The sequence below is a fragment of the Drosophila gunungcola genome (assembly GCF_025200985.1).
Source record: "Drosophila gunungcola strain Sukarami chromosome X unlocalized genomic scaffold, Dgunungcola_SK_2 000039F, whole genome shotgun sequence".
Taxonomy (NCBI): Eukaryota; Metazoa; Arthropoda; class Insecta; order Diptera; family Drosophilidae; genus Drosophila; species Drosophila gunungcola.
Genome location: NW_026453190.1, coordinates 179,019 through 192,551, shown reverse-complemented (window position 1 = coordinate 192,551; position 13,533 = coordinate 179,019). Strand labels below are relative to the sequence as shown.

General features: G+C 37.8%; 1 protein-coding gene across 2 annotated transcripts in view; it reads left to right on the top strand.

The window, feature by feature from the left end:
• The first annotated feature begins 9,400 nt into the window (after positions 1-9,400).
• The window catches only part of LOC128260782 (uncharacterized), a 47,614-nt gene continuing 43,481 nt past the window's right edge, over positions 9,401-13,533 (top strand). For both annotated transcript variants that reach the window (XM_052994019.1, XM_052994018.1), the window contains exons 1-2: positions 9,401-9,519; positions 10,225-10,286. The gene's annotated coding sequence lies outside the window, so the exon portion shown is untranslated. The remainder of the gene's footprint in view (positions 9,520-10,224; positions 10,287-13,533) is intronic.

Sequence of the window (13,533 nt, the reverse complement as noted above, 5' to 3'; positions counted from 1 at the left end):
TTTACCATTTCCCTCAGTCGGTCTTCAAGCTTCAGTCTTCAGTCTTCGCAGTCTTTGCAGTCTCCGTCTCCAAGGCAAGGTGCCGTCGAAGCCGTTTACTAGAACGAATTTCGTTAATTTTTATTGTGATTTCCTAGAACCGAACGACAGTCAAGTCTTTTGCCCGTTTGGCCTGGTAAATCACGAAAAAGTGTCGGCGGACACGCGCCTCTAAAAGCCCAGCGAGCGTTCCAATCGAATCGAAATGCAAATTATGCAACGCCGCCAAATGAGGTGGACAGAAATGCGCGGGTGTGGGGGGCTGGGCCAGAAGGGAGGGGAAAAAGAGTGTTCTGCAGTTAATTTTTAACGACGCCAGATTTGTGCATTCAGGCGCTACAAATTGTTTATTGTGGGGGCCCCGTGCCCTCAAATCGTCGCAGTGTTCTTTTGTTTTTTGTTTTTGTTTTTTCTTACCGAGAGCGACTTGTCGTCCAAGAGTTTCCATCACCAAATCGAATTCGCTGTGGGCAGTCCTCGTCCTCGTCGGCATCGTTTTTTTTTCTTTTCACTCTGCAGTCTGTTTCCTGGGACATTCAATCACGTGTTTGGCGGGTGGATGGCCAAAAATCAGATGGTGGTGACAGCTTTGCCTGGAAGGGAAATGTTGCCCTTAGTTATTAATAATAATGTTGTTAGTTGAAATATGTATAATTTATATTTAATGTTTATAGGGGTAAACATTTATTCAAAAAACTGAGATTTATTGCCTTAGCCAAATCTTAATCATTTTAAATATTCGATATTATAAATATGTCTGTGACATATTTATTTTTTTTTTTTGCTTATTTTGTTCTCTAGAGTGAGGCTTAAGTTACACCTTTATATAATCAAAAACGATCAGTCTAAATATGGACAGAAATCTAAATTCAATTTGTTTATGCATTTTAGAAAGATATTAAGCTTTCTAGATTTGTTTTTAAAGTTTTATTTGTTAGTTAAGTTAAACTGAATCAAAAGATGTTGGTTATTATTTACTAATTTACTTATGATCTAATAACTTTATATAATCGAAAACTATGAGGGTAAATATGGACAGGAACTTAATTACAGTTTCCTAGATTTCTGTTTTTTAGTTTTAGTTGTTAGTTAAATTGAACAGAATCAGCAGATTGCTATTAGTTTTAATTAAATTTCTGATTTTATATTTAATTTACTAATTTGCTTATGATTGAATATTTTTAAATTAATGTTAAAAAGCTTGCAGTAGTTTAAGAAATAGACCTTCAAGGTTCCAGTCAACCGCAACGGTCGCATTGCCTGAGATCGGTTAGGAACCTTTTGGATCGTGCCCCTCGTTGACCACTCCTTTGCCCCAAACCCCCCTCCCCGTCCCCCTCCCAGTTGGAAGACCCTGAGACCCCCTCCTTCCTCACACTCCTTAAGGAGCATAACCAGCTTGTTTCAGTCGACTGTTTAGGCATGCAAATCACGGACTCAGCCAGCAGTCGTCGTCTCGTGTTGAGGAACGCGCGTCAGCATCATAAAAATGTCATTCCAAACAGAGAGCTGTGTGCCCTGAGAGCCCGACTTAAGCGGCCTTTTTATTTACAGACGAAAATCCGCGATTCGCTCCACTGTGCGAACGACTAAAGATCGCCGAAGAAGCGGCAGGCAGAATGAACGATTTGTGTGTTTTAGATTGAAATCAAAATAAAGCTCAAAGAGCCAGCCGACAAGCGATATACCCCATCCAATCCGTACAGTCCAGCCCGTAACCCCCGATTCTGGGGACTACCTTTTCGAGGCAGTCACCTTTTACAATGGCCACATGTGTGTGATTTGTCAAAACTGTTACGATCGCCAAATTGCAGATAAGTCCGACCGAGAATCTTCATTTGGAGACGCGGCAGGCCGTCTTTTATAATTATATTTTGTTGTTTCACTTTGTTCGGTGTCATAAACTTATTGAATATCTTGATATCGCCGAGGTTCCTCGTTCCCCGTTCTCCATTCACCATTCTCGGTTCTCCACTTTCCGTTTCGTGTGAATATGAATTAGCTGCTCTTCGGCTAATTGGCAGTGGCACCAAAGCTGTCCAATTCAGCACCCAAGTAGTACCCTAAACTTCCCCAAAATCCTACTCCGCAGTCTACTACACAAAAAAAAAAAAATAAAAGATTAAGCAAGATTTTATTAAATGATATTATTATTATTATTTGCAACAATTCGACTGTTAGGTACAATGTACCTAATAGTTCTTAAGGCCTTATATTATTTTTTGCAGCTCAAAATAGTGTCAATTTTTTGTAATTCGTAAAAATTAAAATATTAAACAACTCTATAGTTTCCATTCTTTGGAAAACATGTAAAAATTTTAACCAATAACATTTAATGCAAAATGAAATCAAAGAAAATAATTTTTTGAATGAGATTATTTAAACAAAACCGAACTTTAAAAAATTTAATTTATCTTAAAAGAATTTTTTCGGTTTAAAATGCAGGAAATTAACTCATGTCTTTTTAAAGCATTAAAAGTTGACAATTCTTTTAATACCTACATACCTACGACTACATATGAAATATAAATAAAAATTAACCCAATTCCCAGTTGATAACGATTTTAAAGTAATTATCGAAAAAACCGATTACTTGTTTATCGATTTTCATTTCGATAAGATCAGACCACTTAACTATAATTCCGTGTAATTCATATCTTTCTCCCTGCACATTCACACAACCACTTGGCTTGACTCGTGTGTCAATAATGTCAAACGGAATGTCAATAGGCCCATGGCCACGCGTCGTCAGTCGCAGTTCATATCAGACAAGACGGCCCCCGACCCCGCCCCCTATTCGTACCGCCTCCCCCACACCCGCCCCGCCCACTTTTCCGACAAACGATCCGACCGACGGTTCGACTCTCATTAACATAACAAGTAAAGTCAACAATGGAAATTGTTGTCTAAACAAGACGCGAGCGGTCGCAACGTTTCAATAACGATGCCGATGCCGGTCTTTCGTTCGTCTTTCTTATTTTCTTTTTTCTTTTTTTTTTTGGGCGCTTTGCTGCAGAATTTATTGAGGCTGTGGTAAATATTCGGGGCTCGTTCAAAAGAAATCAAACAAGTAATTTGTTTATTTGGCGAGGGCAATAAAATGAGTAAGCGGCAGGAGAAAGCAACAATCAAAGGGAAGAACGTTGAAGAGAATGGAAGAAAGAGCCGGAGAATTGTGGGGGAGGATCGTTAAAAATTGGGAGCGACAAATGCGGGTAATCATCATGCTCGTTATCATCATAATAATATCACAAGATCCACTGGGCTGAAAATCAGATGGTGCTTGAAAAGCTTGCAAATATTTGCATAAATTAAAAGACTGCAGAAACAAACTTTTTCGGGGAGAAATTTAAAAGAGATGGGACCGCAAAATATGTAAGAGATCTTTTTGTGATCTCTCTTAGATAAAACCTTGGCCTTTTTTTGAAAAATCATTTTGATTCATTAAAAAAAAAAAACAGATAATTGTGCCACCAGTTATTTAGCAATCCTTTTTTCATACTATATTTATTTTTAATTTGTTTCTTTAGGTATTTCTAGATCTATAGTATATGCAAAATATTGTATCCCTTATCCTTTCTACTCCAACAAATGCCTTCCAAGTTTTAAAGGGTAATATTTAAAAAAAAAATACATTTAAATAAAAAAAAATTGATGAATCACAGCTTGAAAGTGCCATCACAACCTTCGAGATCCCATGGCAAGATCATTAATCCCCACTGACCTTGCACTGTGGCGATCGTCAAGATCGTCAAAAAAAAATTTGCCTAACAACCGATCGACGAAGTGTGTAGATTGCAGATTTCTGATTGATTTATGGCGATTACCAAACTAATTGCTTGTTCACGATCACTTTATTGCTTGCTCTGCCCGATGATCACGAACCGAAACCGATTCTCAGACTCAAATCGTATTACGGATGACAAACGATTCATTTCATATGCACATGTGTGTTGTAGGAACCAATGCTGAAAGATCAGGCCCAAAGATTTATCTCCCGATTTCTTCTTTCTGTACTTTGTTGGGGATCTCGTGGGGGGAGTGATGGTCCAACGGATCACGTCTGCAACGGAAACTTATTAGGAGAATTCTGGTTTGGTTCATAGAATTCGTATAGATGCACCAAAGATGGATGGAGATAGGCCATGTCCGATGCTGACAAATCACCTGTAATAAGTCAAAATGTGTTGCTACTCTCTGGGACGATTTTTCCTTATTTTGCTGCTGCCTTTTGCCGATCCTAAATGGGAACTCTGTCTGTTCTTATTGATGGCCTGCCTTGCCTGCATACCCTCTCCTGCCAGCGGCACTTTCACTTTTCTCCGAGCATTTCTCCTTTCTAATGAGCATCCTTTACCTGTGGCTAAGCACACAACCAAAAACACAAGAAACACTTGAAGAAAATGTTAGTGGAATTAAGTGCATTATTACAGTTTTTTTTTAGTATCTTTCCAACTTATCATGAACTAGTTAGTTAATTTTTTGGGATTTTTCTTAGATTCTAAGTATTAAACTAACTGAAAATAAAGAATACATTCTATCTCTATCTCTACAAAAAGGAAATAAATGAAGATTAATTATAAATAATAATAACAAATTGAATAACTGAAATAGTTTTTATTAATTAAATACTATTAACACTACTCTACATTTTAAGTCTGTGTTTTGCATATAGCATTTTTAATTTTGTAAGTATACAATTTCTTAATTTTCTCTTTTACCTTTAATGAATTAGTTTTTTAATACAAGTTAGTTATTTTTATATATTTAGAAAGCAGGTAATAAAAGCATAAAACTTTGTTTATATTCTTTTTTCAAGTGTATAACAAGAGCAAACGTTTAAAACAAATTATTTGGAAATCTCAGGCAAATCGATTTAATATCGATGGGCAACGGTTTTGAGATTTGTTCGCTCTTCAATCTGCCTAGTGGCTGTGTTTTTGGACCAACAAATGAGTTACGGGCTCGGAAATCGATCTGGGTTTGGGCTACCTAACCCCCCGACCCCTAAAGATATATAGTATATATACCCCTGCTCCGATTTGTGGTCTCTCTTGTTTATCTGACGCTGGTGGTCCCCGGTTTTCGTGTTTTTGGCTGCATCAAATTTTGATTTATCTCATGGATGCACCTTTTGTCTTGCATTGTTGGTTCTAAATTTAGACCGCTGTTGTTGTTGGTGTTCACACCTTCTGGCCAACAACAAAATAACTGGCAAATGGACAGCGACAAATTCGTTACAAGTAGTGCCGGGAGGAGGGAGGGGGAAAAGTGTTGGATTCCCGAAGGAGGAGCATTGGGACAAGTCCTCAAGGATGGCCACTTGTGGTGGCTTTGTTTAACAGCAAAAGGCAATAATTGTAGGAGCGACATCGCAACATTGTGGCTGCACCCACAGTTGCACTAAGAAAAAGTATTTATTCCGTAAAATATTTTGCCAAATAAACTTGTAAGGCCCTAGAAAAAAATATATAATATATAAATATATATATATAAATATATGATATACATAAAAACCTTATCAAAAAATAAAAAACACACATAAAATCAAATAATAAATACTTTTAAAATTTTAAAAATAACACATAAAAAATAATGCAATAATATATCGTCTACAAAACTAATTAAATTATTCATTAACTACAAGTAACGTATTTTTGTCTGTAGATTACCTCCACCTGAATAAGTTTCTGCAATTTGTAGACATTAATTTTGTTACATGATCAGCGGTAGAAATCGAGGACCTATAGGTTCCTAGACTTTACCCGTTGCAAACTGACCTGTTCTAGAACCCGATTCGATACGTTAAAATTTCTTACCATTTTTGGTGGTGGCTCTTATTTCTTTCTCCGGATATGGACCAATCCTTTGGGGGGTGGCGAAAAAAACCCAATCCGAATGCTTTACGCTCCATATGCCACGTGCAGCGCTCAAAAGTCGTTTTAAAATTTAAGAAGACAGCCAACGTAAAGAAGCCAAGTCAAATTCCTGGTATAAAATTCATTGAAAAATTTAATGCAACATAAATTTTGCGTGCAGGATTTGCCTGGCCATTGCCCAAAAAAAAAAAAAATCAAGGGGAAAAGTGCGGGAGCGGAAAACTCAATCACAAGTGCAAGTGGACCGGCTGCGGGTGTGTGTATCATTTCAATTTTAAAACCAAACGAGCGACGACCCAACGACCCTGACCCCCGCCCATCCACCCACCGATTCCACAAGGCAGTCGAAAAAAGAAAACAAAGTACAAGTGATTTTATACATCGAATTTGGTAATATCCTTGCCAAAGACCTAAAAACACTCTTGCACATATTACTATAAATAAATGCAAATACGAGTATTATTCTATTTTTTATGGTTACAAAAAAATATTAAATCAATTGGGATGTATGTTAATAAAATATGCATTTGATAGTTTTAGTTCATAATGTCTTGTTGATAAACAAATAAATATTTAATATATATAAATAAATGTATTTGGACTAATATATGTATTGAATTAAAATACTATTGTTAAATATAAAAACAACTTTTAAAGAACGTGTATAATTAATTTTTGGTTTCAAAAACATGGTTGTGTTAATATTTAATTTATCATTTAATATTTTGTTTCTTAAAAAGTGAAATTAATTATTATAAAAATTAATACTTTGTCCCTGCAAACCTCTTTGCTAAAAAGATCAACTTTTTGGTGAGGGTAGGCAAAAAGTCGAGCGAAAAACCCGCCCTCAAGCAACCGCTTAAGGAGCAAGGACTTCGACACACGGCAGGACGACAAAACGGGACACTCGCCTGGTCCGTTTTTGGTTTTTGGGTTTTACTTCTTTTTTTTCGGTCGGTTTTGGTCGTTTGTCGGTTTTTATGGCTTTTTGATTTGCCATTTCTGGTAGCAAATGATCAAAAATTGAATGAAATTGTTATTTTCAAGTGGAACATGTCCTTTTTACAACCCAGGAGAAAAGAGAGAACCTTTCAAGATTGAGGGCTTCGACATGCCGGTTTTGTTGCGGGTTGTTAGCCTTAATAAGAGGCATCATCTGTCGGTGGGTGGACTTTTGATTCCGTCGCTTCACCCCCTCACTTCAATTTTTTTTTTTTGTTCTTTTACTGTGCTGCTGGCAGAGGAATTGGCATTTAAATCTTCATTTCCATATCCATAGTCGTTTCATTTGGAAATTGAAAAATTTCCAAGCGATAAAATTTTACCATGCCCATATTGCCAAGACGCGCGCCCGAAATTCACCGTCACATGTGAGTATTTTCAGGTGCCGTCTCAACGGCAATGACAATGACAATGACAATGACAATGAAATGCTCCGGGACCGAAAACAATTAAAATATTTGCTTAAATTACATTTACACATTTCAGTCCTTGCCTTGGGAATGGGTTAAATGGCGGCTCTAGTCATTGCGGATTGTATTCTTCTTCTTGGTTTCCATTTCCCCTGTCACATGTGAGTTTTTCCCTGCTCTGCCTCTTGGAGCACAATATTAATTATGAATTTATGATCCAATATTTATTAGCCATAAAGCCCAGCAGGCGCCCAGAAAATCAAGAACCACCCCCGCACCGGATGTGGTTTTTCTACTGGAGTGTCCACTGCTTAACCCACTGAGGCGACGCTAATGAACTTTTGTCATCGCACATCATCGGCCCACATGGCCAACATGTGGGTTAATTCGCCTCGAGGGAAGATAGTGGCAAATACAATAATAACCTCGCAACTAATGAAAATCAATTGGGAATCTTGAATGGAACTTTAAGATTAAACTTAATAAAATATAAGCAGAATTTTGAGTTCTGAAGATATAGATTTGGATTTGAAGACGATTTTAGATAAATACTTTTCCAATAATTTGTTTTTAAAATATAATAAAATGGTTTTAATTTCTTGCAAGGTATTTTAATATTATTACCCAAAATTGACAATTTCTTTTTCTTATGTAGTATTGTTACTACTATTAATATTGCTTTTCTCCATTTCATTTTCGTTTTTTTTTTTAATTGCAAAAAAAAAAAAATAAAAAAGATTTCGAATTTAACTAAAGATACCAATATGGTATACAATATTTAAGTACCATTTGATGGGTCAGAAGGGGTCAATCGGAGCAAACTTTTAATTGCTACCGTTCGGCAGTCGACGAATCTCCTCGAGTGTTTGGCTTTTTATTATATTTTATTTTTTATGGCATTCCGGTCGCTTCGACTGCCACTCCGCCAGTCCGTCCGTTTGTCCGCTCCTCAGTTTGTCCGGTCTTGTTTGGCCATGTTTTATGTGTTTCGTTTCCATTGAAAACCCCAAAGAGCCGAAAAAACGAGCAGCCACAAAAATTATTTGTAAACGGCGGCTGTGACAATTTTTTTTTTTTTTTTTCGTTCATCCCATTCCGTGGAAGTTGCTTGGCCACTAAAACAAAAAAACAAAAACAAAAAAAAAAAGAAACAAGCCGGTGAAAAAATTAATTGGAAATTTTTATGTCTCAAACATGTTGTAAGCGCAGAGCCGCAGCGGCGGCAACAGCAAGTTCGAGGTTAATTGTTTGATTTTCTAACAAAAAATATAAATAATTTTTAAGGCCAATCTCACGAGAGCGCTACCTGAGACTGAGACGAGACCACAGGAAATGTTTGAATTGTTTTCTGTTGATTTTTCGGCCTTTGTCCCCCGGTTCTGTTACAAATTTCTCGGCCCGCGTTTCCGGAGAGCGTGAACAACCCAGCCCAAAGCGAATGGCATGCAAATGGCTGGAAAAAAGGGTTTGACCCGGTCCCAGAAGGTGACCCACCAAACGGTGGTGACCCCCGGCGATCTGGCTTCTCTTCGAGGAATTCCGCCAAGAATAATGCCACAATTAGGCGTTGAGCAAGGGGTTAATTGATCGCCTTGGCTGTATTTCAATTTCTGTACTCACTCACATTCAGGACAAACGTGCTTTATTATTTGTAATTTTATTTTCGAAACACCTGATATCATCTTAGCCATATATATTTTTTTAATTTTTGCAATAATAGCCCATTGCTAAAAGCACATTTTTGACCATGAATTACTAAATTAAAGTGGTAATGTAATTTGATTTATGAGGCAAGTGGTTTTTCAAAAAGTATAGTATTAAACCCTTTTGCATTTTTGAAAAATGATTTGCATTTCTAGGATCCATAACTTGATCAATCAAAATCAAATTGATTATAGGCATACCTCTAAAAGTTTGTTCTCCTGTAATTTTTTTTTTTTTTATCACAAATCGATAGCTTAAAGCTTATTTCCTGGCTTTCAAGTGATAATATCGATAGTGGTTGATCGTAAGTCGATTTCCCGCAGAAGTCCAGTAAACTGTTTTCAAATTCAATGAGCCATGAGCTTTCATCAGTCGATGTCTGGATAGAAATAGAACAACAAGTGGCTCGTTTGAGTTTAATTCGCGAATGGGAAACCCGAGTGCAAGTGTTTACATTACTGCAAGTGCTCCAAAAACGATCCGTGGTGGGTGCCTGATAGACGCGTCACCGAAATCCGATACGATCGGATCTGCTTCAAGTGCGAAAATTCCAGTGAAATCTGTCGCCAAGTGTTCAATTGGGTCGCAATTCCACAATTCGAAGTTCTCGGAGTTGGGGTGTTAGAATTGCCATCTATACGATGGCGCCACAAGTGACACACACTCGTTTCTGTCTGAGATTTTGCAGCTCCTGGTTCTTCTGGTCCTGCAACCAGATCTCTCCTTAGATCCCCAACATCCCCGAGTTCTCTGAGTTGTCCGTTGTCAGTTGTTTCGCAGACGCCACGTGCTTTGTTACGGGGTTTTTGGGAAGGGAAAAATGGTAAGGATAATGGGTTTGCAGAAGGCGTCTACGATTTCCTGTCCCTCGAGAATTGTATTCCCCACCCACCCAAACACAAAAACAAAAAAAAGGCGACGAATACTCGATAGTTGAACAGGCCGATCAAACAGTTTTATCTACTTTGCATAATGCACAGGCAACTACTACGCATGCTTTTAAAGGGTATATTGATTTAAAGGGGAAGTCGTTCATTAAACACAAATTAAATTCTGTACAAGAAAATATACATGTGCTAAGCTAAATTTTAATTCTAAATGTAAATCTTAAATTCTAAAATAATAATGTATGCACACTTAATATATATAACATTATATATATATATATATATATATCTTTTGTTTTACAGGTCCCCAAGCATTAAACATTAAAGTATAGCTTAAACAATTTGTAAGGTATTAAATTTTAAAGGTAAGTTGAATATAAAAACCTAAATACACAGTGCGTAGCGCATTAAATTCTTTGCAGCAGCTTATTTTGTGAATGACTCGCGGTTGAATTTCGGTTTTGGTCAGCCAGTTTGCAAGTCCTCCAGCAAAGTTGGCTGTTTCGGAATTGTTTATTTAACTCGCTGCTCTTCCGGCTGCTACTGGCTTGGCTCTGGCTTTATGGTTATGGATACAGTAGCCCCAGAGCTCCAGAGCCTCTGGGTTCCCGAAGTTCGGGCAACTGCGATCGCAGGGAGCAACAGTAGCAATGAATTTGCATGTAGTACATGAAAACCGTGATCTCCAATTTGTTGTTGCCGAGGAGCGTGGATAGAGGATCGGGGACAGAGGATCGGGGATCGAGGATCGGGGATCGGAGATCGGGGCTTTTGGGTCTGGCATGGCGTTGCTTCGAATTGGTTACAGGGCCGTACTTAGCTACATGCCAAAAAAGTTTTGTAACATTATTTTAAGGTGCCGGCTTTGCGACTGCATTTGCTACCTTGCTTCTTTGATTCGCTGCTATTCTGCTTGCCAGATTGCCGACTAGCGACACTGAGAAAAAATTACTAATATTGTAATTATTCCAAAAGAATTTTAATTGCTTATATAACTATTTGTAAATAGAAAGCAAGGTGTTGCCAAACCCAGTTGAAGAACTATGGCAATGCAAGTGAGTGGCAACGCCACTAAGAACTTTTTTTGTAATATTAATATTTCATTAATATTGTTACTCTATTTGGTATTTGTAAATTTAAAAACTATTTTTTTTTTCTTTGATAATTATATAAGTTATATTGCTGATGATATTTTCAAAAATAAGCTAAGGTGTTGCCACTCAGTTATAGAAATATATCAATACAACTGTGTGGCAACAATATTTAAACAAGTTTTTGTTATAAAACTGTGCATTTACAAATGTCAAGGAAGAACAGTATATTTTGAATATGATATTATCTTTTCATTTGTATGTCACAAGGACAAAGTGCAGCCTAATTGTTCTCTGTGCACTTTTGCTCGCTCGTTGCAAGTTGTCAAGCTTGCCATGGCAAATTTGCGATCAAGCGACAACAACAGTGACAACAAGAGCCGGTGACGGGACGCCCAATGTCCCAGTGTCCCGCTGCCCCGCTGTCTTCCCGGCTCCCCTCTTTGCCCCCTAAGTCCACACCGAATCTTCACCATTTCCATATGCAACACACAGTGTGATCTGTGAGCCAGGCTTCTTGGGTTTCAGCGCTGTACATCACGTCGCCTTGTTTGCCATCGCATCTCCAGGCGGACAAAAACTTCTCTCTGGGGTCCCAAAAGCTAAGATCCCCTCTATCAGTAACTCCCCCCTCTCCACATCACCGTACATCCCCTACCAAAGTCGAGGCTGAACTTTATTGACCATATTGATTGCTGCTGTATTGATCGCTTGTTCCTGATAACAAACAAATGGCCAGGGGGCACAGTGGGATCCAAAGATGCAAAGCTTTGACACACCATGCGAGACACATTTTTTTGCACTCACTGTTTGCTTTATGATGATGAGCTGCTGCTGGCTAAAGAATGAGTTTATGCCTTGCATTTTATTTTCATTTTTAAAGAATATTAAAAATAGTGTCAACATAAATGACTTCTTAAGATAATCAATTTTGTTTTCAATTTATAAAATTGAACTAACAAAAATTGTTTCTTATTTGTTTTCTATTTGCTATTAATGATTACTGCTTATGTTTGATAGTTAAAATTTATTCTTAATGTTTGGGGAATTCATATAAAAATCAGTAAAACCGATGCAAATAAATTTAAAAGTTGCAAAACAAAAATTGTTTTGTTTCGTTCAAATGTTGCATACGTTTTTCAAAGCCTATAAACCTCCACGCTATTTCCCAATTTCCCGCTCTGCATAAACGTAGACCGTGTCTAGCAATGGCTACCGACCTGGCACAAAAGTCAGCGGGTGGTGGTTCCCCAAGATCCACTGGGACTGGGATTCCAGGGTCCCAAGAAGTTGGAAGCTGGGAGCTTGGCACTGAGAAAGATTCACACCGGCACGTTGCATATTCATAATTTCCAGTTGGGGATTTATCAATTGCACATCTCAGTCATGAAAACGCATAAACATTTCAAAATGCCTGGCGCGGGTCAATAATTTGACATGAACGAAACAATATGCAGACACGTTTGCCAAGCGGCGATGTTGGGTTAAGGACGGTGGAAGCGGCAGGGTTAAGGAGGGGCCAGCGGAGGGTTAAGGTCGCCTGGCAGATGGCAGACAATGAATTGTGGCCAAGAAAACGCTTGCAGTCAAGTCAGTCAACTCAGTATATTTTATGTTTATATATTTGCGCTGGTTCATTGATGATGTGTGAATAATTGAAAGCGGCAGCAGGTTGAATTTTCGCTGATACTTGGTGGGGGCAACAGAGGGTTAAATGGGAATCCCGGCAAAGAGGAAGCACAAGCTTTTTTCCGTCTTGAGCTGCCGCCTTAACTTTCAAGCCTAGTGGCTGAGTTGTCTGCCAACAACAGGCTAGCAAACACTCCACAACAAAAAAAAAAACCTCAAGAGCCTGCAAGATCATCAACAAAGGGGGAAATTTGAAAGGGGGAAAGGGGGAGAAAGTTGGTTTAACTATCACCAAAGATAGGGCCATTGTCCAGACAGAAAAAAATTATACCAACTCACAATAGATAAGAACTTTAAAATTTGAGAGATTAATTAATTAATTATGATAAACATATAAACAAAGAAAATTAGCAAAAGTTGAGGTGCAAAAACAGGGTTGATAAATCTTTAAAGTAAAACTTTTAATACAAAGTTAGTGCTACTAATTGTAACTAAAATGTTTTACTTTACTTAAGAAAATGTTGTACCCTGTTTTTTCTCCTAAAACGTCGAATTTTAAGGCTCCGCTTTCTCTGCGTACTAATCTACACCAACTAATAACGAATTTTAAAGATCTAGGGGTCTTTTAAAACTTGGTTATACAAAACATAGTACTTCTCAATCTCAAATATAATAATCTTCATTAAATCAGTCTTATTAACCATTTTTATAAATTTATAAACAAGAAACCAGGCTATGGAAATCACAGAAAGTTTTTCTAAATTTTTTCTCTGTGCAGGAATTGAATTCCTGGATTGTGTTAAAGACCTGAAAAAGGGAATGGGAGTGATGGGGAATTGGGAAGTCAGTGGGGGAAGACTGAGAGACGCCCACACACAAGTTGGCAGTTTTT